Source organism: Podarcis bocagei (assembly GCF_964188305.1).
Source record: "Podarcis bocagei genome assembly, chromosome: 3".
Lineage (NCBI taxonomy): Eukaryota > Metazoa > Chordata > Lepidosauria > Squamata > Lacertidae > Podarcis > Podarcis bocagei.
Genome location: NC_138127.1, coordinates 18617875 through 18645362, shown reverse-complemented (window position 1 = coordinate 18645362; position 27488 = coordinate 18617875). Strand labels below are relative to the sequence as shown.

Below are 27488 nucleotides of genomic sequence, written 5' to 3'. Positions count from 1 at the left end.
CTCTTGATAGCCTCATTAATCAAGTGCTTGCCACACTTCATCTTGCAGATGTTACAGAGCTGGACTAACACCCTGAATGCCGACTCAGTGACATAGTTTTAATACCTATTCCCTCGCTCCCTGTGGTAATCCAGTTTGGAGAAGGGTTCTATGTGACTTCCAAGAAGAAATAATCTACCTTCCTGGGTTATTTTTAGAACCACAGCCTGATTTGGGGAAGTCCCACCAGCCCACCATGCCCCATCTCCTCTTAGCCTCTCAGAGGATTCTTTTTGGAAGTTGCATGTGACTGCAGGGGTGAGAATGAGCATGAGAAACATGTCTTCCAGGAACGTCCACAAACTGAAATCTGGGTCCAATTGTTGATTAATGGCATCAATACCAACCAGTATTATTAACTATTCATTGAATCTCCTTTTAGGTGCATCTTTTCAGTGTTTAACAATGAAAGTTCCAGTCCTTGTTCCTCTGATGAGTCTCTACAGTGCTTCATTATCTGAAGAAGGTATGTGGATATCCTCTACTGGAGATACATAATCATTGCAAACCAGCTTTTGTCTGCACCAAGTATTTTTTTAACCTGTCCTTTGATGACTTCTTGCTGTGGATCCAATTTGCATCTGAGCTCCCAAAATTAAAAACAGCTGGCGTTCTTCTTGAGCAGCAACTCGCTTCTGAGACATGTCTTGATGCATAGTGGGGGAATTGAAAGAAAACTAGAGCTTCCATTTAGTTATACAGTGCTCAAAACACATCTCATTCATTAGGCCTGAATACAGGTCAGTGTCATGAGTCAGAATTTTATTTCACTGGGTTTAGAACAGAAGACTAAGGTTCTTGGTCCTCATTGACCCATATATAAAAAAAAATCAAGAGCTGTAATTCAAAGTAGGACTTCCTGATGGAATGATGACTCCCTCCCTCCTCCTCACATATGTTGTGTTCTGGAGATTTCTCCTGATGCCCGGAGCAAATTGAGGAGAGTGGGGAAAGCCCCATTGCAGTAGTGGGTGTCCTGGCACTGGTTTATGCTAATGCAACTATTTAGTTAAATCTGGTCCAAGGTTTGAAGGCTGCATGGTATGGCTTCAATTAAGTTTCGTAGATTCCTTCTTAAAAAGTCCAGAGTGTCCTGGTCTGGAGTTCTGTGTACTCAGAAGTGCTCAATGTGCATGTAAACCTGCCAGTTAGCTCAGCACTGTCAGTTCCAACACAGCTTGCTGTATTCACACTCTACATTATTAGGTGCACAGATATAACATCCTAAGTGTGCACCTAAAGAAACATTGTGTGGAGAGGCATTTAGGGTGGACTACATATCCTGTATCTATTGTGTATCTTCAAAGTCCAGCTGCTGCTTTTTCTTTGCAAAAAGGGTGGTAGGTAGGAACAGTTCCCAGCAGAGAGCAGCAGATGGGAGGGGCAGGGATATCAACTTGAATAAAATATTGGGGGGCATGCCCATCAACTTTGGGGGCCTTGGCCCCCTCAAATATTTTATGGGGAGAGTAGAGCCCATAGGAATTAACTCCTATGGGGAAGGGAATCCTTCCACCTCCCCACACCCACCACTCCCTCCTAATTTCCCCATACTAGTAATTTTTCTCTCCCCCCATCACCTGAATCTGTTAACTGGGGCTTGGGAAAATCTTCTGGGAGTGACAGCAAGAGACAGAAGGGAATGGCTGAGGGATAAGGAACCTGTTGCCCTTCAGATCTTGTTGTATTCCAAATCTCATTGGCCCCAGCTAGCAAGGACAATAGTCAGGAGTGATAGGGGCTATATTCTAACGATATCTGAATGGCCAGGGGTTCATCACCCCTGGATTAAGCACTCTCCTTTCCCCCCACTGCTTCTCCACTGAAAGCTATTCCCTCTACTCCCCTGCTTTGCAAGGGAGAAAGTCTGGGCTTTGAAGAGATGCAGTGGAGGAAGTACATGCTGTTCTGCATTAAACCCACCCAGAAAAGTGAGCAAGAATTTGGTGCTGTGTGCCCATGTTGTGCACACGTGTGTTCCCTTTACTGCAGTCCAATAAATGTCCTGATAACTTACAACAGAGCCACAGGGTCACACTTTTGGTTTATCCACTCCCTTCCTTCAGGTCTCAGCACAACTTGTGCACAAGCTGGGGACCTTATAAGTGCTATATCAGAGGATCTGAAGTTGAGGTGTTATCAACTCTTAAAATTATACCAGTTTCAGGGCCTTTTTGTAAAACTGGGATTTCACTGTGGGGCCAATAGAGTCAAATGAATGGTAATCTTGACTTGGTGCTCAGCCTTTCCTGGCTCACAGCATTGTTTAAATTACCAGTCTTCCCTTGCACTTATGGCTTGAAGTGGCTTTATTTGAGCAAAAGGGAAAGCAGACTAGAACTGGGAGAGGGGGGAATGATAAATGGTGCCCATGTTGTGCACACGTGTGTTCCCTTTACTGCAGTCCAATAAATGTCCTGATAACTTACAACAGAGCCACAGGGTCACACATCTGTTAATTAAAGTTTTCCATCTGCACCATCTGATGATCATTGAGCCTGATCCGTCTCACTCATGCAAAACACCCATCATTTATCAGTAGACTTTTAGTGTGCATGAATACAAAATTCACAATTAATCCATCTATGAGAAGCTTGTCCGCTGTCTGTCTGGGGCTATTATTTTGCAACTTCATTAATGGAGTCTTCTGTGGATCAACCCGTTCACTGCATGGCTGCATTCTACCACAAGTATGAGGATTTTTGGCCTCATCTCCATATATGACAGGAGATAGGTAGGTCTGGATTGCAGCTACAAAATGGGGGGGGGGAGTCTCTCTCCCCATCTCCTTTCCCCCTCAAACCCTGGTTTCTGTTTTTCTTTGGCTAGGATTCCAAATACTTTTGCTGGTTAAAGGGATTTGTATTTCTGCCTGGCCTTTTGCCATCATCCCATAGACCATATATATTTGGTCCTACACTTGTTTTTAGTGGCATGGCAGAACAGTAAGGTCTGTATAAATCAGGTGTGAGGTTTCAAAGGAACATGGTGAGAGTTTATCCCTTGCTCCATTGTACTGTTATTGGATAGAGGGGTTGGAGAGAATGGTGTCTGAGGAAAAATGTAGACTGCATAGTTCTAGTTACAGGTAGGTAGCCGTGTTGGTCTGCCGTAGTCGAAACAAAATAAAAAATAAAAAAAAATCCTTCCAGTAGCACCTTAGAGACCAACTAAGTTTGTAATAGGTATGAGCTTTCGTGTGCTACTGGAAGGAATTTTTTATTTTTTATTTTGTTTCAACTGCATAAAAAGGTAAAGGGGACCCCTGACCATTAGGTTCAGTCATGACCGACGCTGGGGTTGCAGCACTCATTTTGCTTTACTGGCCAAGCGAGCCGGCGTAGAGCTTCCGGGTCATGTGGCCAGCATGACTAAGCCGCTTCTGGCGAACCAGAGCAGCGCACAGAAATACCGTTTACCTTCCCACCAGAGTGGTACCTATTTATCTACTTGCACTTTGACGTGCTTTTGAACTGCTAGGTTGGCAGGAGCAGGGACTGAGCAATGGGAGCTCACCCCGTTGCGGGGATTCAAACCGCCGACCTTCTGATCGGCAAATCCTAGGCTCTGTGGTTTAACCCACAGTGCCACCTGCGTTAACTGCATACACACTTTCCATTTAAAGCACATAAGACCCACCCACCCAAGAGAATAATAGTAATTTACCTCCACAGAGCTACATTTCCCTGGAGCCTTAAACTACAGTTCCTAGGATTCTTTGGGGAAAGTAATGGGCTTTAAATGGATGGCATGTATGCTTTAAAAGTGTGGGTATGTTTTGAAGATCTACATATGTGTGGGAATGTATATTAATTCCTGCATCTATTACTGGACCACTGTAATTGCTTTTTGTGTTTCTGATACGGTCCATAGTGAACAACTCCAGATAGCATGTACATAATACATTATCCAGCCAATGAGTGTCAAACTGGTTGAGTGTTAAAACCTTTACTGATATTCACTGGACTTGGCAAATATAACCCTGGCCAGATACTACACAGTTCAGAGACATACATGTCATGAAAAATTACAGGGTTGCTGCAGAAATTAGCATTCCTGTGCCAAAATCCCGCCCCCCCATAAAAAGCAGTAATACTTAACTGCCATTAACTTGTGACCTCACTTCACTGTGTGTTTCTTCATACTTGCTCTACATAATAGGCTGCTGATGAAGGGAGAAAGGATTCATATAAGATTATGGACACAGAATCGGGGTTAGTACATTTATAGAGAGGATTTGGAGAACCCAACAGGGGGTGCTGGTTTGGGAGGCAACTCTGTGCTTTCCATAACATGTCGCTTTGCAGTATGAAATATGAATAAAAAGTAATAAAGACCATGTGTGTGTATGTGTGATCCTGAGAGAAGGTCTGCCTTTCAGAGGCAAACCAGTGGTCCAAAGTGGTTAATGTGTGCCCTACCTGGAAAGAAATGTTCCCACTTACACAGCCAAGTTACCAAAACATTATACAAATATAACTTGAATGTATTGATAAAGCATTTCTGATAAAGTATATTGATATAACTTGAATGGATTATTGATCATGTTCACATGTCACACTGAAGATGGGTACAAGCAGTCTCTACAAATACACTGTACAAATGGGTTTTTTGTGAGTGTACGCTAGTTGATTTTTTTCTTCAGCTCAGCTATTGCATACACAGGTTACACTGGTACATGGACGGTACACTATTTGTGAACACCCCTTACTTTTAACAAAAGCAAACTTGAGTCTCATTTACCAAACTAATGGTAATTTTGAGAATTTGTACTGTAGTTCCTTTCATCCAGATGGAATTTATTCAGGTGGTATTCCTTCAGAATGTTCCATCATAATTACCTTTAAGATGTCAGCACGTGCGCACGCGCACACACACACACACAACCTATGGCACTGGTGGCAAGTTAATGACTCTGAAGGCGATGCCAAAATAAGCAGAACATAAGAAAACCAGAACATAAGAAAACCCTGGATGCTCTGTATGCCTTGCTCGATAGCAGTCCCATAAGCGGGGCGTTCACCAACATTGGCCAGATTTTCAGTGGTTCGTGGCACAAATAGGCTTTTAGTCTGACTGCTGGAGATAATGTGCAGTTATTGATTGTCATGAGATTAGTGCCAGTTCCAGGGAAGGAAGAGGCTGGTGTTTACTAAAATGGATGCTCTTCTCTTGGAGAAAGGTCCATTGATGAATCTGACATTTTGGTAAGTAGGGTTTTTGAGTTCAAATAATAGTTAATATAATCATCTCTTGGGGGTGGGGAAAAAGCCATCTGGGAAGGCTAGCACACCTTGATAGAGTTTATTGATTTTCTTTTAATCAATTTTCTTAATAGGTTTACAGCTGCAACTCTTGCTATCTTTGGGAATCCATCCCACATATTATTTATGCTTTGTAAAACGTGGCATAGACAAGCCCATTCCTACTGCATTATTAATTTCCCTAAGTGTTTTATGCTGTGATCTTTCTCAGGAGGGTGTTTCCTGTTCGTTAGCTATCCTTTATGCTACAATCTGTAGCTAAAAGAGAACAGTCTCAGCCCTCGTTATCTTACTGAATTGGAGCCCCCTCTTGTGGTGATAATACAGCTCTAAAAACCTTGATGAGAAATATTTAGGTCTGGCCTGCATAGAGTAAGCATGTGGGCTGATTAGGGCCCCCTACTGACTGTGGGACAAGAAGCTACGGAACAACTGATTGGTTCAAAATTGGAAAAGGAGTACAACAAGGCTGTATATTGTCTCCCTGATTATTTAACTTATATGCAGAATTCATCATGCAAAAGGCTGGGCTGGATGAATCCCAAGCTGGAATTAAAATTGCCGGAAGAAATGTCAACAACCCCAGATATGCAGATGACACAACCTTGATGGCAGAAAGTAAGGAGGAATTAAAGAACCTTTTAATGAGGGTGAAAGAGCAGAGCGCAAAATATGGTCTGAAGCTCAACATCAAAAAAACTATGATCATGGCCACTGGTCCCATCACCTCCTGGCAAACAGAAGGGGAAGAAATGGAGGCAGTGAGAGATTTTACTTTCTTGGGCTCCTTGATCACTGCAGATGGTGACAGCAGTCACGAAATTAAAAGACGCCTGCTTCTTGGGAGAAAAGCAATGACAAACCTAGAAAGCATCTTAAAAAGCAGAAACATCACCTTGCTGCATAGCTGTCAACTTTCAGATTTGAAAATAAGGGATCAGCAGCCTCGAAAATAAGGGATCAGCAGCCTCACCTGTCCCAGGGACAGTCTATGGGATATCTAACAATCCGGGATAGCAGCAGGAAGCAGCGGGAAGCGGCGCTGGAATAAGGGAATTTCCTGCAAAAAAAGGGAAGGTTGACAGCTATGCCTTGTTGACAAAGGTCCGTATAGCTAAAGCTATGGTTTTCCCAGTAGTGATATATGAAAGTGAGAGCTGGACCATAAAGAAGGCTGATCACTGAAGAATTGATGCTTTTGAATTATGGTGCTGGAGGAGACTCTTGAGAGTGCCATGGACTGCAAAAAGATCAAACCTATACATTCTTAAGGAAATCAACCCTGAGTGCTCACTGGAAGGACAGATCCTGAAGCTGAGGCTCCAATTCTTTGGCCACCTCATGAGAAGAGAAGACTCACTGGAAAAGACCCTGATGTTAGGAAAGATGGAGGGCACAAGGAGAAGGGGGCGACAGAGGACAAGATGGTTGGACAGTGTTCTCAAAGCTATGAACATGAGTTTGACCAAGCTGCAGGAGACAGTGGGAGACGTGCCTGGCATGCTCTGGTCCATGGGTCACGAAGAGTCGGACATGACTAAATGACTAAACAACAATAACAACTGACTGTTTTGTGCTTATTTGGGGACTTTCCAAACATGTATTGTTTGCAGTCTATTCTTGGCTTTTTCTGGGAATATCTGGAGCCCACACTGGAGCATCAACAGCAGTGGGTGGGTTGGAGAAAGCCTGCATTGTATTCAGTGCTGCTTTCCCTCTCCTTGGATTCAAAGGCATGTAGTGAGATACTTGCTTATTATTTATTCTCTCTGTTCCCCTGATGCACCCCATATCACCACCAGATATGCTCTGCAGGGTTGGGGGAATACTATAACAGATTTAAGGGATGAACAGGGGGAGGAGAGGGGGAGAATGTTTCATTGCGCAAGGAGAATATTTGCCTGAACACTTCATTGAATTCCACCCTTAGAATTAAGGACAGTAAACCATAATTGCTGAAAATAAGCCAAATGCATCTCCTTTCTGGGAAACTGCCCAAAGCAATATCCAGGAACATCAAGATTACCAAGCAGCTTGAAAGGCCACTGATCATCTTGTCACCAGGTGGTTGGTGTCAGGTTTCCACCTGCTTATAACCACTTCTTGGATTGACTTGCATCTAGATTCATACCTGGCTCCTCTGTGTGCATGTAGGCTGTGCAGCACCTTCACTGCATCTTGACTAATGCCATTCAAAACAACCATAGTTGCTTCTATCACAAGCTTGTGGAACCTGTGGTCCTTCAGACGCTGCTGAACTATGACATTGACTGTACTTGCTGTGGCTGCTGGAAGAAGTTGGACTTCAACAGCATCTGGAGGACTGCAGATTCCCAACTTCTGTTGCAGCACCTGTTTTATAACTTGTCCTCCTGTCTGCCATGGGAAACAAAGCATGTATCACTTGCTCTTCCACTTTGCCTCTTTTCAGCGTAACAGGATGTGAACCAGCCAACCTGCAGCTTCAGAGTTATTTTGCTAAATTCATTTGTGGATATATTGTGGGAGAGAGGGACATTAGTACCTATTAAAGCAGTTTCTGAATTATAGGAGGAGGACAGTTTCTGAATTAAAGCAGTTTCTGAATTATAGGAGGACAATTATAGGAGGACCCCACTTTCTTGGGGTCTTACACATATTTATTATCAACTGTCTCTACCTTAACTCACCCAGAAGCCACATCTCATGATATACTCTTGAAACACTTTAGGTCCCTTCAGACATTACTCATGTGAAAGTGGGGCATGCATAGGATGGGAAGTGGGACTGCTCCTCCTTACAGATATCTTCAGCTGGGAGACCTATTTGTATGTGCTCAACAGTGATCATGTAGTGCCCAAGATGACATGGATGCCTGTGTGTGTGTGTGTGTGTGTGTGTGTGTGTGAGTGTGAGAGAGATAGCACGCACTGTACAGATAATTCACAAGAACAAAAAGCAGTACCTGCTAAGCATTTTATTCTTGACCCCAGCCCTAATAAGCATTCATGGAATCCACTAATGGCTCCCACAGCAGCCTAATTGAAATGAAGTGTGTAGCATTGGTGTGTGTGTGTGTGTGTGTGTGTGTGTTTTACCGACATTGTTATGCAATTCCAAGATCTCTTAACTTTGAAGAGAACCATGCAAAGCCATTTTAAACTGCCTTCAAACAAAGTACAATGCATCCCCGAGAGACACTTTTTACAGATGTTCTTTGTTCCAAATGCTCCACAGATATGAAAAATTATTCCTCAATATTTATTCTGCTACATCATGTCAGTAGTTAAAATTGTTTTCTGCGCTCACAGTTTCAAAAGAAACTTTGCAGACTGGGTGGGGTGGGGGCGGTGGTCATTAAGTCTTAGGTCTGTTTCACCCATTAGGAGACAGCAAGCCTGGGGTTGCCATCATGTTGAAAACCTGGAAGTAACTGCTCTGGGTTTTGAATGATTTTCAGAAGCCAAATGTGCCATGTGGCTTCCGTTTTCAGTTTCCCTATTGTATTGAGGCTTCCACCTTCAGTTTTCAGTTGTCGAATGTTTCGGAAGTCAAACAGTCTTCCGGAATGGATTACATTCAACAACCGAGGTTTGACTGTACTGGCAAAATGTTAATTTTGAAACACTTTCTATAAGCTAAGTATTTGCCATTTCTAACAATTCATTGAGATGGGTGGGATTGATCAAATTTGTCATAATCTGGCATTCAAGACTTGATTTTACTGCACTACAGCTCCAAACACCCCTGACAGCTGGCCATGCTGGCTGGGGCTCATTTGAGTTGGAGTCCAACAACATTTAGAGGGCCACAGGTTCCCAATCAGTTTTATTTGGGTAGCTGTAAAGTAGAACAGTACCTGAACGACACCTACTCCCATATCAATCTGCTGGAATGTTCTCATGGAAGCCTGCCTCTGCGTGCTTCATTTTCTTAGGCGAAGTGGGTGGCTATCAGAGAAGGAACCTTCTCAGCAGTCCCTCACTTGTTGAACCCTTTCCTTTTCTTTATCTGGCACTGAATCTGCTGGCTTTTAGGTCCCAGGTAAAAAACATTTCATTTGTCCAGGCTTTTCATGGCTTCTTGGTGTCTTTTGATGACTCCTGTGGTTTTACTGGTGTTTTAAATCCATGTTGTGCTCTTTTAGTGCACTTTTATTGTTAGCTGGATTTTACTATTATTAAGTGCAATGTTCTAGGTCTCATAAAGAGACAACCAGAAACCAATGAAATATAGTAAAATGTGTTTATTGAGATGGTTTTATTTTGAATGGCCAACGGCCATAATCATACCATGCGTGTTTAGTTTAAACTGGCTATTGTTGATACAGAAAAATTCAATAAAACATTTTGGGAGGAATTCAACATCACTTTTCTGATTGTTCTGTCAGAGCAAGCATTTCAGCTTGACAGAGGGAATGATCCCCCTCTCCTTCCCCTGTGTGCTGTTTTGGGGATTCTCCCCACCCCCCTGCCAATTTTGGGGATGCAGGGACAGAACGTGGGGAAGAGAGGGGAAAGCACCATTTTGCAGGCAGAAGTCCTTGCGCAGTTCACAAAACCATCTTGCCCATTTATTCTATTTTTTAATGAGCAATTAAGTAGCAAGTATACAGTGGTACCTCAGGTTAAGTACTTAATTTGTTCCCGAGGTCTGTTCTTAACCTGAAACTGTTCTTAACCTGAAGCACCACTTTAGCTAATGGGGCCTTCTGCTGCCACTGCGCCGCCACCGCGTGATTTCTGTTCTCATCCTGAAGCAAAGTTCTTAACCCGAGGTAATATTTCTGGGTTAGTGGAGTCTGTAACCTGAAGCGTATGTAACCCGAGGTACCACTGTACTAAGAATCAAAGCTTCCTTTTACTGGGCCATATAGGGCTACTTGGATATGCTGGATTTAAGTTATGTGAAAATACTTTTAATGAATGCATTTTAGTTTTGGCTTCAGAATGGAAGACTTAAGGAGAACAAAGGTCTTGTCCACACTTCCACTTATCCTGTGCCCAGAAAACACATGTCTGAACAGTTTTCTGCTTGTCCCATGCTTTCTAGGTCAGACTGGTATAAGAGGGTACCTGGGATCTAGAGGAACTCCAGGTTTCTCTGCACAACAGGTTGTTCACTCTGTTCTTTCCTAGTGCTGACTAAAAATCTGTTATAGCTTTGGAAGAGCTAGTCTCATAGGGAGAGGCTGGAGGAGATTGTCACAGAAGAAGAATGTGCCCTGTTTCCTTTTAACGTGAAAATCCTTGTAATACAGTTGCATGCCACTCTTTAATTTGGAAGTAATTTAGCTTCCTGCAACTGCTTGTGGAAATCTGTACATGATTAAAAGGCTTGTAATCCTCTCACTCCCTGTCTCACTCGTGACAAGGGATTTCACATAATGACAACGTGTTCACTAAGGCTTCTCGTGCAGTTACTTATAGCGAACATGTTCAATTAAAGTGCAAGAGTAAGAAGAATTATACTTTAGTTTCAAACAACTTTTTTTTTAACCATCCAAGGTCTTATAAGAGAGTTTGAGGGGTGGAAAAACTACAGCTTGGTATAATTTTTGACAGCTCTACTGTTTCAAAATACTAACTTGTATTTGACACCATGTAAGCATATTAGGCACAGTCATTTCACTTAACCTTTTCCTGTCCGAAGAACAGCCGCATTTATTTTTCTTGTTCCCTTGTGTCGTGTCTTTCCCCCTCTGTTGTTTCTCCCTCTGCAGAATGCTAAATTTTTGAGTTCCTCATGGCAGGAACCTGCTTTTCCTGTATTACTCTGTAAAGCACTATATACATAAACAGTGAATAAAACAAACAAAGCAGATCAGGATAGGTGCAGGGAACCTTGATCCCTTTGTCATCTGAAAGTCACTCTTATGCCACCGCACCCCACTAAGTCCAGAAGCACTACAGTTAAACATGCCATTTTGATCTTGAGTGGCAAATTAGGCCCCATTTGTGAGTAATCTACTTATTACCTCTTTGTGATTACAGTGGTACCTCAGGTTACATATGCTTCAGGTTACATACACTTCAGGTTAGACTCCGCTAACCCAGAAATAGTGCTTCAGGTTAAGAACTTTGCTTCAGGATGAGAACAGAAATCATGCTCTGGCAGCGCGGTGGCAGCAGGAGGCCCTATTAGCTAAAGTGGTGCTTCAGGTTAAGAACAGTTTCAGGTTAAGTACGGACCTCCGGAACGAATTAAGTACTTAACCTGAGGTACCACTGTATATGGTTTCACTGATTTTTTCCCTAGACAATGCTTGACAACACTAAGTTCGGTAACCTTAGCAAGACCTCAGTTCCTTGACGCATTTGCTGAGGCAGCTCATATTTACGTTTATGCTGGGTCAGTCTGACTTCACAGGTAATGCGTAAGCCTCCTTGGTGTGTTCATTGTATGACAGAGGCATCATGTGATTAAAGCAGAGCAAGCAGGCACTACTGGCCCCACCCCCTTGCACACAGCTGGCCCTGCCATGGATGTCTGCAGTGAAGAAGAAGGTTTGTGCATGGGCTTTCATTCAGTTTGGGCACTGCACAATCATGCTTAGGCTTTTCCACAGCAGACATCCATGCAAACACATGTGGACATTCAGGGCCAGCTGTGTGCCTTGGTAGAAGATCCCAGCAGCATAGCCATATTCCCTGGCCATCATTGTGAGATGCCCCCTCCACGTGATTCAAAAGAGAAGGAGCTAGAAGTCAGCTAACAAGGTGAAAGCAGTTAAATAAGGTAAATGTTTTGTGAAGAGCACTTTTCTTCAGGGTACCGTAACAACGTCAAGGAATTCTTTGCTAATTCCATCCTAGAATTTTTAAATGGGAAGAAAAGGATACTGAGATACAGCTCTCCATATGAACTTATCCACTGTGGGGCAGCACAAGATTATAAATACTGCAGCATTGGCAGTATTTTCCCTGAGTTTTTCTAAGTATTCCTTCTCCTTCATAACACAGAGACACACCAAAATAGAACCCCTTCATTTGTGTATCTGTGAAAAGCTTATGCAATTAACAGCCCTTGATACTGTGGTAAGTTAGTGTAACACGTGCAAACATTTATCAAGCTATTTCTGAAACTATGCAAGTTTGTCTATTCAATAGGTATGCAAAGTTTTAATTCTCCATTCCTCTTTCCTTTTTCCAAATGGACTGCAGTTCCCACATTATTCATTGCTGCTGTTGAATTTTGTATTATGGGAAGATGCAAAATAATCAATTAGTGTAATTAGTGACCCAATATCAGAGGGGCCAAACATGTTTTTGTTATTACTTATCAAAACACAGAAATCTGGTGTCGGCTAGTGCTAGCTGGAGTTCTCTCAATCTACAATAAGCATGCACACTCAAACTGAGCTTTAATCATTACCCGCCCCCGCCTTTCCCCCAATGGCATGTTACTGATGAGGAATCTGATATTTGAGACAGTGATTTAGAGGGCAGTGCTCAGCTTTGCACCTCAACTTAGACAACCTCTGAAATTCGGCAGCCCCTTCTCCTTGCTATCTTGTTCAAACACCCTAACTCTGAACAGCTTTGTTTACCTGTACAGTGGTACCTCGGGTTACAGACGCTTCAGGATACAGACTCCGCCAACCCAGAAATAGTACCTTGGATTAAGAACTTTGCTTCAGGATGAGAACAGAAATTGCGCAGCCGTGGGAGGCCCCATTTACTAAAGTGGTACCTCAGGTTAAGAACAGTTTCAGGTTAAGAATGGACCTCCGGAACCGATTGAGTTAATTAAGTTCTTAACCCAAGGTACCACTGTAGTGGTATCAGTAGGTAGCCAAGTTTGACTGGTTGTCTGATAACCTAGAAAGAACCACCTTTAAATTAAAAAAAAAGTGCAGAAGTATCAGTGGTTTAGCTCTGCTAATATCGGTGAGCTGTACTGAAAAGGGGAAGCGTTTGGGGGCACTTTTTGGCTTCCCCATAATCTCTTCCTTCCCCTTTTTCCACTTATGGAATTATCTCCTCCTAAATTTCTCCATGGATGTTTGTTTAGAATTACTAGAAAGCAGCAAGTTGGCATCTGCCGCTAGAAAGGCAACTCTTTTTTTTCCTTTGAAAGCATGCACATTTTAGTCACTCAAAGGAACAAGCATGTCTTTCAGTGAAGTAGGTCTTGTTTTTACCTACAGAAGGCTTGGCAGGAGGAAATCCAAAGTCTTTCTGGACATTTGCTGGCAGCACAAAAGTGAGGACAGAGGGGTTTTTTATTATTACTCTTTCCTCCTTGTTGGGAGTAATGAGAAGGAAATAGGAGGGAGAAATTCATGTCTACAGCTGGCACAACTTCTCCCACAATTGGGGGCATATTGGGTGATTGTAAAGGTACTGGATCCAAGCATTTTCCTGGTTCTCCTCTAACCCCCCTGCAACCATTCTGACCCCACCTTCCTTTGACCCTGTTGATGTCAGAGCTCTGACTTTGGTAGCGCCAGGGCTGTGGAAGTTGCTCAGTTAGGGGTGTGTATGTGTATGTCCCAATATCGGATCATCTTCATGCAAATTGGAGCTCTCATGTAAACCTTAGAAAAGATGATATGATGTATTTTACAGCCCTTGGGAGACCCTCTCTTGCATGTTTTATTTAATTCAGTCTTACGTTTTAAATTATTTTTAATGTATTATTTGTTTTTTAAATATTATGTCTGGAGTTCTCCAGTGCTCTAGCAGTAGTTAAAAACACACACAAACAAAACAAATATGAAATGTATATTTTAAAATTCCAATCTCCTTGAGTTATTTATTTCAAAGTTGCCTATCTGCAGGCATGCACCAGTGTTCTAGCACAGACCCCAATTCTCTGTAAGAAATGTTTACACTTCGTTTGAACGTTTCAGAATTTAAACACCTTGCATGAGTGCTGGTATACTCCAGCATTAAACAAAAAAGACTCAAAGGAGTGACCTTGTTTTTCTACTGGAATTCCCCCCCCCCCAATTTTCCATTATTAGCATTCTAAAATTCTTCATTCTTGCTAGAGGACAGCTGGGGCAGAGCCCAGTGTGAAGCTATCCACTTTTCCCTACATTGATAATTGTAAAAAAAAAAGGATCATGATGTATCTTGTTCAAAGAGCCAATGCACAGTTGGGACCATCAGTTGTTTTGTTTTTTTAAGTGTCCATTGATAGATTTTAAGACTGATGAACACCCCACAGGTGTTCAGAAATATGATTAAGGTTCCTCTGCCCAATCTTCGAATGAGGGGCTTTTTTGTGACATGTGGAATGGTAGTAGGCCACTTTGGGCAGGTGTATAATACTTTCCAGTTCCTTAGAACATCTTGGGCTGATCTTGGAAAATTGTTGCTAGAGCTGGCTTTGTTACATATAAAGAGCAGCATGTGTTGGTGGAGTGACTAGCCAAGAAACAAACAAACAAGCTCAAGGGAGTTAATGTGAGCAAAAAATACTAGGGATGGGAAGAATTCCCCTTTATTTTCACAGCTATTTCTCACCTCCCAACACACTGGCCATGCACTCTGAGAGGTGGTTTCACTTGGCAGAATTCCTATTGGAATTCTCACCCACACTTGGATTAATTGTGAATCAATTAGCATTTAAAAGCTTCTTTTGTTGTTGCCTTAAATGAAAAGTTGAATTCCTAGCAGGAGAAGGATTAACCTTTTCCTTCCCATATCCAGGCATGATGGGGGACAGCAATTATCCTTAGTCTGTACTGTCTCTGTCAAACTTAAGGTGCTAGGCCAGGGGTCTGCAACCCGCGGCTCCGGAGCCGCATGTGGCTCTTTTACACCTTTGCCGCGGCTCCGGGGCGGATACTAGCGAGGGGAGGAGGTGCATTGTGCGCCCCGACACTCCCCACTGTGGTGGGCGCTGTACTGGCTGTGACGTCGCATGGGGGCGGTGCGTGCGTTAGTCACGCACCGTCCCGACGTCACCTTCCCACCCGCTGTCAGATCGCGGCTCCGGAGATATATTTGTTTTAAATGTCGCAATGGTTTTGCGGCTCCCAGTTTTTTTTTCTTCGAAAACGGGTCCAAGTGGCTCTTTTTGTCTTAAAGGTTGCAGACCCCTGTGCTAGGCTTACTAAGGCTCAGCTCCTGAACCTGCATTTAGTACCAGAACTTAGCCATGAGATGTAACAAAGAAGGCTGTTTCGGAACATGCTGAAAGTGCCTTTGTTTTCATTAGGGAGAAGTGTAAACAATCTAGAACTTCAGTAGCAACTGTGCTCCCACCATTAACCTATGCCCCCTACACACACACACACACACACACACACACACACACACACACACACCAGGCATGTACACCTTGACATCATGGACCAGGCCTCTTCCATTTCCTGGGCTGCAAAAATCTCCCTAGCCCAACACCTTCATGCCTTTTGCTCCTGCTTGGTTCAGGATTGTACCAGTCCAGCTGTTTTGTTCTGAATTGTTTAGCGCTAAAGAAGAGAAACTGAGGTCCAGTGGTGGTGGGATGGCAACAAAGGCGGAAAACAGTTTCTGTTTCCTCTTCCCGGCGTGGACAAGGAAGCAGGTCTTTCTACAGAAGCTTACATTTCCCCCTGCCAAGGCCGCTCTTGGCAGCGGTAGGGTAGGGTGCAGAAGTGCAGATCTTTGCCTCCTAGGGCAAAATGTGTAGATTCGACACTGAAGCTGGCTACAGCTCCCATAACCCTTGACCATTGGCCATGCTTTGCAAGAGCTGGTTCTAGTTATAGGCCAAAACATCTGGCATACACCAAGTTGGGAGAAGGCTGTGCTAAACAGTAGCACTCTTTACCTGATTCTTATGCTCCTCTTCTTCCAAGGAGCTCATGGTGGGATATGTGATGATCCACCCTCCCTCCATTTTTAAACCTCATAACCCTGGGTGGATAGGATAAGTTGAGAGATGGGTGATTGACTCAAGGTTACCATGTAGGCTTTGCGGCTGATTGGCGATTTGAAACTGGCTCTTCCCAGTCGTGCCTCAGCACTCTAATCACTACACCACACTGCATTTCCTAGCAACAAAATAAAGTCTAAGAGATAAGCAAAAAATTTCCTTTTGTTTAATTAAGTTTTCATTATGGGAAAAATATTATAGGGCTAAATTAAAAGCAGCAGTTTTCTCTTCTGGAGCAGTAGCACAGTGGTTTGGAACATTACGGACTGAGGGTTCTAATCCTGCTGGGTGGTGCTCCCCCCCCAGCTCTGTGCCCTTTCCACAGTTAACATTTTAATACAATTTAAACTTAATATGTATGTTGCCAAACGTTGTCATTTTCTCCAGATGTTAATTATATTCAATGGAAACATTTGGAGAAAATGTCAAGTTTTGTAGGCAGCAGGATCAAAACATAGGTTTCTTTGCTTGGCAGAACAACACATAAGCAAATAAGGAGAGGCGGGCTGGATCCAGCCAAGGGCCCAGTTAGTCCAGCTGCCTGTCTCCAACAGTGACCATAAGTTAATTATGCATCGTGTGTAGAAGTTGTTTATTTTGTCTGCCCTGGAACTACTGCCAGTCAAATTAGTTGGGAGACCCAAAGCTCTGGGAGAAGGAGAGAGAATTTATCTTCATCCGATTTCATCACATCATTTGGTGATTTTTACAAGCCTTTATCAGAGCTCTCTCCCCAATCCCACAGTGTCATTTCTCCACCCCTGCAATGCCCAAATGCTTTAGCAGTAAGTGGGTAGGGCAGGGATAAGAGAGAAGGCTGCATGGTAGGGAGGAAAAAAGCTTTTAAGGTGGATGGCGATGTGGGTTAAACCACAGAGCCTAGGACTTGCCGATCAGAAGGTTGGCGGTTCGAATCCCCGCGACGGGGTGAGCTCCCGTTGCTTGGTCCCTGCTCCTGCCAACCTAGCAGTTCGAAAGCACGTCAAAGTGCAAGTAGATCAATAGGTACCGCTCTGGTAGGAAGGTAAATGGCGTTTCCGTGCGCTGCTTTGGTTCACCAGAAGCGGCTTAGTCATGCTGACCACATGACCCGGAAGCTGTACACCGGCTCCCTCGGCCAGTAAAATGAGATGAGAGCGTAACCCCAGAGTCTTCTGTGACTGGACCTAGTGGTCAGGGGTCCCTTTACCTTTACCTTTTGTTTATAGATGAGCATATACATTACATGCATACACTTTTGCACTAAGTAAATAACACTTCAAGTCCATAGGTGATGCAAACAGCTGCCGCATATGGTTAAATTAGTACCCACAGTGCAATCTAACTGTGCAGCTTCCAAAAATGCAGCAGCCTCTGGGTTGTGTGGCAGATTTGATCCAGCAGTGCAATGGGAAAAGGTAGAGTGCTGCTTTCTCCCTGGCTCAGCCTTTCTATTTACCACGGTTTAAAGAGGAAGCATCTGAATGCAGCCAGACCCAACCCAGTTTCACTGGGGAGATCAATCCAATCCGAGAGAGGAAACTGACCTTTATTTAGATTTGCAGGTCTCTGCCAAGGTTTCCATAAAAGTTTGCCCGAGATGTGGAACTAGTTGTTCCACATGGCTTTATAGGGTCATGGGCTAATGGACAGGATAGCTTTGATTTATTCCCACCAGAAATGTTCCCAAATAATTTTTTCCCTGGAAAATTGATCAATTTAACAAAGGCATATACTTCTTCAAAATTGTCTCCATGTTTATTTCTTTTTAAAAAGAAAAAAGCAGTATAGTGCAGGGGAGGCATCCTGCTCTATCCCTCTTTTCAGCTCCAGTCTCATTATAACTGCTTATTTTGTGCAGTTACAATTTTATTGTGGAAATATCCTTTTATCTTGGAAATATCACCGAATTAAAGACCATCAAAAAATTGCTTGCCACACAGCTGGACATGCAAAATTAGTCCTGGAGCATGTGACATGTGACATATACATAGCCTAAAGTTAAGTTCCACTGCGTTCAGTAGGACTTACTCATTAGGATAAGTGTGTTTGGAATTGCACTGTTAAGCAAGTTGAAGCCCAGTTCATACGGTCAGGAGAATGAAACTGGTCAAGTAGTAATGTTTCCCCCTAGGCAGAAAACATTGAGGCAGAAGATTAGGTGACTGAATATTTGGATATTCTTCCTAACAGTAGAAGGGATATCTCCCTGCACATAGAAAAATGGAATGTCAGGGAAAAGGCTAGCCTGAACCCCTTCTGCTATTTTTCTGCACACAAGATGGTTCCCCCCCCAAACTCAACCATACAAATTCGACATGCAGCCTTGCTGTGGGTGCTATCAAGGAAAAGATTCACCACTTGATTCTTCTGTTTGTACGAACAGGCATTGAGTTGAGTTGCATGCTAATAGGGGCTAGCAAACCCTTAGGATCAGTCTGCGGAAGGAGATCAAGTCCTGCAGGGCCCTAGTCTCATGGGACAGAGCATCTAAAGGCAGCACTGTATAGAGAAGTTTTAAATGTTTGATGTTTTACTGTGTGTGATGTCTTAATTTGCTGGAAGCTCCCCATAGTGGCTGGGGCAACCCAGTCAGATAGAAATAATTTATGATGATGATGATGACTGACCCTATTGCACCATCACAATCATTAAGTAGGGTGGCCATACATCCGGAACTTTCCTGACATTGCTGGTATTCAGCCCCCTTAAGCAGCGTCTGGGAAAATCTGGACGTATGGCAGCCATGTCGGTAGTGTAGATTTTGGTGATTTTCATTAAAAATAGTTCAGAAACTTTGGAGAGAGGAAAAAAAAGCTCAACTCCAGATTTTTCACTTTTTGAAATATGGCAAGACGTCGGCAGAACACCACAAGTTGGGAGATTGTGTTGGTGCTGCAGTCCAGAGAGGCAGAAGCACTTGCATCTAACCAGCAGATGCATTTGCCAGCACAGCAGGTCACAGGATCAGACCATTAGACTAATCTTCTCAATGTTTCTTTAGCAGTAAAGCCATTTTCTCTAAAGTGAAAGGGGATACTCTTCAGGGCAAAGGAAACAATAAGTTCCAAAGGGCCTTAAAAGCCTTTAAATGGATAAATAAAACAAGAGAGAGCCTGGGAACAGTTGTAATTTTTCTGGATTCAGGCCATTTGGCTAGTAGTATGTGGAACAGCCTGTTGGATTTAAAAACGATCACATGGTTAGATATTGTTTCTTACTATTACAGTAATTGCACACAAGCTGCAAGTAATAATTGGTGTGAAAAGCCAGTTTTTAGTTAGGAAAGAGTTCTGCAGCGAGAAACGTTTTTGCAGCTATTTTCCCCTCCTCTTTCCATATACAGCAAGTGAAGACAGTTGAAACCATGTTGTTATTTCAGGAAGTGAAAGAAGACCTCGCCACCACTTTCTTCCAATGGGATTTGTGTCCATGCCATCAGTGAAGGACAGAACAATGGGGCAAATACTGCTCATCATCTGTCCAAACGCTGGCGATGAAAGGTCCAGTTTCAATTAAACAGAATAAAAAAGGAGCATGTGGATCCACAGACATTCAAAGAACCAAATTCGAATAGCAGCAATCATTTCCCACTAGAATTCTGGCTATCTTTATGGCAAGTAACTACCAGGACTGCTATATGTAAGGCCTAGGAAATAAATAGAAAGTGGCAAAATGTATAGAACAGAACAAAAGAATTGTTGGAGGTGTAAAGAAGGGGAAGGTACATTTTATCATATGTGGTGGGGTTGTAAGATTATTTTAAAAATTTGGGAAATGATCTACAATGAACTAAAAAAATGTTTAAAATAACATTTGTTAAAAAACCAGAAGCCTTTTTTGTTAGGTATTTTAGGACAGGAGTTGTCGAAAGAAAAAAAGGACATTATTCATGTATGCTACAACAGCGGCAAGAATCTTAATAGCTCAAAATTGGAAGATCGGAGAAGTACCATCAAAAGCACAATGGCAACATAATATTGATATAACATAACATAACAACATAACATAACATAACATAACATAACATAACATAACATAACATAACATAACATAACAACATAACATAACATAACATAATATTGTATATAAACAACAGAATGTATCATCTGATGTATTAAACTAGAAATGGTAATTGAGGGAAGTCAACAGGGAGGGGGGAAATTGGAAAATGTATGTTTAACAATAATATTGGATATTTGTTTTGAGAAAAGAAAATTAATAATTATTATTTTTTTAAAAAAAGGAAATAAAAAGAAAGGAATGCATTGTCTGCTAGCTAAGCAGCAAGAATATTCCAAAGAACAATAGGAAAGCAGAATATGTTCCAACACAGAATTAACCATTTGAAAGACTTCATAATAATTATACCTTATAATGCTAATATCATAATGTGGTCCTTTAAGTGTAGCCATGGACATGCTATCTCTCTCATATAGTTATTAGTTCCACCAGCTCTTTGGGTCAAAAAATTCAATATGCTATGATTTGTTTTTGAGTGTCTTTTAACTCTGGCTCAGTGACTTGGCAAATGTATTACTGAGCTGGACAGAGGTTACTAAACTTTGTTTTGGTAATCCTAGGATTCAAGTAGCCTTCTCTAGTTGTTTGCTCCTGAAATGTTGGCTCCCAGATCCTGCTGCATCCATCATATTGCAGATCTAACTTCTCAGCTCTCCTGTCTTGCAACAGTGAAATTTGACAAAGAAATACAGGACAGACAGACAAAAATGTGGCAAAGTTCCAGCTCTCTGATGCCTTCATACAATGTGGAGTGGGGCCTAATGATTTCATGTGGTATGGTGTGTGTGGATTGTCTTTTTAAATTATGGGAATCCTGAATAATGCATTAACACTATCTGTGGTCCTCAAGGCAGCATCAGTGCAGCAGCTTTCAGGCTATTGATTTAGCACTGTACAGTCATTCTAAACTGGAAATCCAGAATGCATACAGGGGAAAAACTCATTCTTTCAAAACACACAGCCAGTTATGTAGATGGCATGGGCAGTGCTGATACCTGGCTGTGTATGCAAGGCGATGGTTGGAGAGCCAAGATGCTTATACAGGACTGGGCCAACCCATTACCATCACTGTTGTGTTTGTGAACTGCAGCTTTCAAAAGTGCAGAACCTCTGTGTGGATGGTTCTATGAAACCCAAGTAATGGATGCATGTCATTACAGTGGTGCCTCGCAAGACAAAATTAATTCGTTCCGCAAGTTTTTTCTTCTTGCGAGTTTTTCGTCTTGCGAAGCACGGTTTCCCATAGGAATGCATTGAAAATCAATTAATGTGTTCCTATGGAAACCGCTTGCCAGGCTGGCGGTGCGGATAAGGGCTTTTCTCCCCACCGCAAGCCTTCAGGACAGGTACGGGAACAGAGGGGAAGGGGCGCAGCACTTCTCCTCTGTTCCCGGGGCTTGCGGTGGGAGGAGGGTTTTTCCTCCCCACCGCCAACATTCAGAACAGCATTCTGAATGTTGGCGGTGGGAAGGAAAACCCTCCTCCCACCACAAGTCTTCAGGACAGCCATCCGAAGGCTGGCGCGGGGAGAAGGTCTTTCCGCCCCACCGCCAGCCTTTGGAGCAGCCTTCCGAAGGCTGGCGGTGGGGCGGAGAGCCCTCCTCCCGCCGCCAGCCTTTGGAGCAGCCTTCCGAAGGCTGGCAGTGGGGCGGAGAGCCCTCCTCCCGCCGCCAGCCTTTGGAGCAGCCTTCCGAAGCCTGGCGGTGGGGCGGAGAGCCCTCCTCCCACCGCCAGCCTTCGGAGGAGGTCCGAGGACAGTGGGGAAGACGCGCTGCGCTTCCCCGCTGTCCCGGAGATTTCCCTATGGGCTTTCGTCTTGCGAAGGAAGCCCATAGGGAAATTCATTTTGCGAAGCGCCTCCAAAACGGAAAACCCTTTCGTCTAGCGGGTTTTCCGTCTTGCGAGGCGTTCGTCTTGCGGGGCACCACTGTATTTAGCACCCATCTTGGGTTCTTAGCCTTGCCTTGCTCTGTGTTTGTGTTACTGAAATTGATTATAACAAACCGACTAGGTCATCTGCATGCAAATTCTTCCGAAAATACAATTACTCCATTGTTTGTAAAGGCAGGTATATGTGATGGTAGCTTGTAGATTTACAGGGAGAATATGCTCTCTCTTGCAAGGTACTTACTCTGTCCTTGGACTATAGCAGGGATGGGGAACCTCAGGCTCAGGGGCCAAATGTGATCCTTCAGGAATCTCCATACCCATGCTCCTCCCCAAACCTTCTTTCCATTCTGTAAGTCTTTCCCTTCTACCATTTCAGATTGTTTCTCCACCACCTCCCACTCTTTCATGCACTATGTTTTTAGATGCACCCCCTCCTTTTTAAAGAGCACAAAATGTAAAGTGACTGTGACAAATGTGACAGAAAAAAAATTGTGTTCATAAAGCTGTGTTCATTTAAGAGCTGGGATTGGCTGCTGTTGTATTGAGCCCCCATGTTGTTGTTTTGTCGTGATGTGTGAATTCGAGCTTGGTTTGTCGCTCTGCCATGCAAGGTAACTTTTTGGCTTGAGCTTCATGGGGGCTGCTGCCCCCCAGCTCTTTTGACTATTCACACTGAGTTTCCCCACTGAATTCCCTGTCCGCCTTTTTAAACACCCCTCTTGCAGGTGAGCAGCTAGTCACCTTCTCTATCTTTACAAGCTCTGCATCAAATCTTCCATATAAGTGCCTATAAAACCATTTTACTTTAGAGTCATACAGTGTGCGAACCTGTGTCTCATCTTTTTATATCCCCAAGGTTAAAACACCTGGAATTTCCATTTTCCAGATGATTACTTTTTATATGAATCTTCTACATTCTGCAAACTTAATGGCATTTTTTGTAGATTCTGGACAATGATACCCCCAGTCACTGAATTCCTAATGTTTCTCAAAATCAATTGATTTTCAAAAACTTAATGTGGCATTAAGATGTTGACATATGTGTTTCAATCCTTTATTTTACTCTTACTTGGGACTCAGCACTGTTCAATTCAGTGGGGCTTCTTTCTGAGTAGATATAAAGAGAATTGACTGTTAAAATGTAATTTGCAAATATTGGCAGTCTAAAATTCCCCCTGGCACATCAGTCAGCATGAGATATGATTTGGTTGGCATTTATTCAATCCTTGTATTTGGATCTAAGTACTCTCTCAGATTTCCATTTCGAACACTATCCAGTAAATCCCTAGGATTGTATAATGTGTCTTGAGTTATAAATGCTCATAGAGAAATAACGGAGCTTAGCTTTTGCTTGCATCTGCCCTACGTCATAAAAAGTTGATGCAGGAAGGAATTTGCCTCAATGTTTATGCTTTGTTTTCTCTTAATGCATATTGCACTGACCTTGGATGTGAATCAGTTTGGATGCTGAACTCTTACTGATGTCGGTGGGATACAGGCAGCCTAAATGTATGCAGGATTGCAGCCACAGAATGCTGGCGTAAAGGGGCCTCTCTAGGACACATGGGCAAACCCTCGTCTCTAGAAAAATGGTTTGAATCCTAGGCTGCGGCATTCAAAAAAGTAGGACCTTCTTGGGGTATAAATGCTATGAACCTCATTTGTGAACACCTTCATTTAGGTCTTCCTGTAGGCTATCAGTACTGGAAATTCCAAAGGTGGCATTTTGGCTTGTCTGCCCATCTGACGAGTGGAATAGGGAGTTCCAGGCTAGAGGAATGCATTACTCTAGGAACGGATGCCACCAGAGCTGCTTTAGGTTGAATGTAGGGCAAACAATGTCCTGTCCAACCACCTTGCCCTAGCACAGCAGACTGGGCCTTTGGATTGCAGACCTGCTCCCTAGAAAGCATGTATAGAATTGCAGCCTTTATGTACTGTTTTAAATCTGAATCAGACGCCCAGCTTTATTTTTAGATGATAGCAATTTAATTTTACATTACAGCTTCTTCCACAAGAGTTTTCTGTCCAAATACGTTTGGCCATCAACCAAAAGCAGTTGTTGAATCACCAGAAACTTTCCATCTAGCCACAAAACTTTTAACTTAGAGGAAGAAATACAATATTTCCATACCCAAGTAAAATAATTAAATATGATATGTCAACTGGGCTTGCTGAGGCGAATCCTGAACACTGACAAATAAGCCAGTTTAACAAGCATTGTAATCAGATTTTTATTCTTCATTTAAAATGGAGGCCCTCCAATAACATCTGCCTAAGTCCCACCAGCCCAAGATTTATGGGAATTGTAGTCCAGCAGCAGAGGGCCAGAGGTTCCCCATCACTGATTGCATTGGCATGGGCAAAGTTATGTAGAAGTTCCAAGCTTATATCAGTGGAACTGGCATCTATGGGCTAGTTTGGACAATGATCTGGCTAACCGCATGGAATCTCCGCCATCTCTCACCTCTTCCTTACTGAGTTTACCCGCGCACAGGCATACTTGGGACTCCTTCTGTCATGTCCTTTTTACTGCGCATTCATGCTAACGTTTGCTCATGATGTTATCAGGAAGGTCATACACGATCCGACTTCCAATGCTATTTGCACCTGCAAGTTTTGGGTTGCATACTGCTTCATTTCCAATCAGTGCATATCCTGCAACTTCCTGCTGTTATTCCGTAACTTTTCATAATCCAGATTTGTGTGTGTGTGTGTGTGTGTGTGTGCGCGCGCGCGCGCTGTTGTTTTTTGGTCCTGCTTTGCGATACGGCCCCTGTGGAAAGCATCAATGTTGTGGAATAATTAGCGAAGCATTGCAGAATAACTAATAAAGCCAATGGCCCCCACCCACCCAGTCAGCAATTTATCTGCATAAAATTCATTCTTCACAAGTGCTCCGTCCGCCCCGCCCCCAGCAGTCTTACCAACATTCTCTCGCATCCTTTTCTCCCTCCCGCCCGGCTACTTTCCTCATATTACAGTTTCTCCACGTGGAGGCGCAGCGTAGATGGCAGAAAAGCCTCCTCCCTCTCCCCCCCTCCCTCAGGGCTCCTTATCTCCCAGGCTCCGCCTCCACCCACCTCCTGCGAAGTGCCTAGCAAGAAAATTTCTGCGTTAAGTTGCAGAGAGGCTCAGCAGGCTGTAGCTGTTGGATACACAAGGGGGCAAAAAGAAACACGTTATCTGGATCCCCCCTTTTATTTTGGAAGAGAAGGCTCCCACTTGAACTGCTTTCTTTTTGCCTTTGTACACATAATACATCATTCTTATCTCAGCTTGGATTTATCAGCAAACTCTTTGCAGTCAGTCCGCAGCTGCATCTGCCGCTACTCTGTGCACTCTAAAGCAGGTAGGAGATCCCTTGCAGCCTGGGTTTTTTTGCAAGCTGTGAAATTAAAGGTGCCCCTTTTATTCATTTGCCTAATCAGTTAAATGTAAATACTGCAAACTGCATGCTAGGAGACTGTTGCCGAAGTGGAATAGCAAAGTTTGTTGCCTTTCCAGAAAAGGACAAACATCACATATTTTCCTCCTCTTGGCATCTTGTTTCCTTTCTTTCCTATGTTCTTTTTTCCCCTTGGATGGGGCATTTATTCCTAAGTAATTGCGCAAACGAGTGAAGCCTCTGCTGAATCTGTGTTTTCAGACCGGGAACTGTGTTTGGGTGGGTATGTCAGTGATAACGAGTTTCTTTGAGGTCTCCGGTGCCGTGCTTTAGACTAACAAAACGCAGGAATGCAATAAGAGCGTTCGGTGAAAGCTGAAATTTGGAACACTTTGCGCTTCCACGGATTCTCTGCCATCAGCACCCCCCGCCCCCGGGCAAGCCTTGTTCTAGTCGCTGTGCATGTTTCCCAAGACCCTTGTGCTCAGTAAGGCTTTTGCTAAAGTAACCTTGGAGTCCTCAAATGTTGGACTACAACTCCCATCATCCCACGCTATACTATCCAGCGTTCGGGGATGATGGGACTCGTAGTGCAACAAAACGTCTGGAGACCCAATGCCGAAGATTTCTGGGTAGAGAAGTCACTCTCTACCCCCTGTTTCTTGTTTGTAAAGTGTAGGGACTTTACTCAAAAGGCTGTTTTAAAGATGAATGAGTGCAGCTTTGCTCAAACCTGAGATATATAAATAGTTACTGTGGACATTTAACTGCATAGCAGTCTACAGGGTGATGGGAGAAGTACCTTTCTGTATTTCAAGGCTGACATCTCGCCTATTATGTCGGGAAATCACTGACTCCTTAAATGTTCAGCTGTTTATCTCCTAACAGAGGGGATACTGAGGCAAAGTTGAAGGGTAGTGACTAAATGGAGTTGACCAATATGTGTGAAACTTGCAAGGGCTCTTGACAATGGTATTCATTTTCAAACAGTGAACACAGTGGGAACACAATGAGTTACTGAAATCCATATATCATGGTGTGTTCTTAATATGAATATTGTTTGCCAAAATATGAAAAAGTTTCCCAGCTCATTGGCACAAGTTCCTGATTAACACAAACAAGCAGCCACATAGTGATTGCTTGAGGTTTGAAATCCAAACTTTATGGCAACTGATTCACGTGGGAAGCCATTTGTGTGTGGCAGCATGCCAGGTGGATGTTTGCCCTGTGGATTTTGCCATCCCACTGTAGACTGTCAAAAACGATTTGTGGTGGCAAATTATCAGATCTGTGCAATGTGTGGTTATATAGATTGCTGCACAAATCAGTGTCCATGTGGTTTGGATTTGAAGAGACCTCCCCTGCATTGCTGCGTTGCTTAAGTTGATGTATAGACTAACAGGCTTTTGGAAGACCAAAAAAAGACTTCTGTGTTCCTCTGATCCCAATGATGTAAGGAGAGTTGTTTTCATGCGGGGTAAGGAGACCAGTTTTGGCTGGATGGCTGATTTATTCCTGTATTCTAAACTAGAATGTAGTCCCTTGATACAGTGCTTGGGTTTTTCTCAGGTACTTTGCAAATTGTAAATATAGCAAGCTGGGAGTAGCTTTCTTCTGAAGATGATTATTGGTTGAGGGAGCAATGGTGGTGGAAGGATCACTGCAGATACAACATGGTAATGGGTGGGGTTTGTGCGGTTGTGGGTATTTTAAACAATTCCCATCCCCATACTATTATATTCAGTCCTATATAGTACTGAAGCATTAGACTAGGGGGAACTGCTTCTCTCTCCTCTTATCAAGGCAAAATGGTTCAGTATCTTCTAGAAGAGCCCTTCTGGATCAGACCAAAGGCCTATCTGGTCCAGCTTCTTTTTTCACACAGTGGCCAGCCAGATGCTTTGGGGATCTCAAAATCAGGACACGAGGGTAACTACCTGTTCCACCCTTATTCTCCATCCACTAGTATTCAGAGGCAAATTAACCTGCATTCATTTGTTGAAACCCGTTTTAAAGCCATCCAAATTGGCAGATCCACACCTGCTTCACGGATT

At 43.2% G+C, this 27488-nt stretch overlaps 1 protein-coding gene across 1 annotated transcript in view; it reads left to right on the top strand.

Annotated features, from left to right (window-relative positions):
* Positions 1–27488, top strand: part of COL21A1 (collagen type XXI alpha 1 chain) — a 125161-nt gene that overhangs the window by 7042 nt on the left and 90631 nt on the right. The window contains exon 2 of the mRNA XM_081187097.1: positions 422–505. The gene's annotated coding sequence lies outside the window, so the exon portion shown is untranslated. The remainder of the gene's footprint in view (positions 1–421; positions 506–27488) is intronic.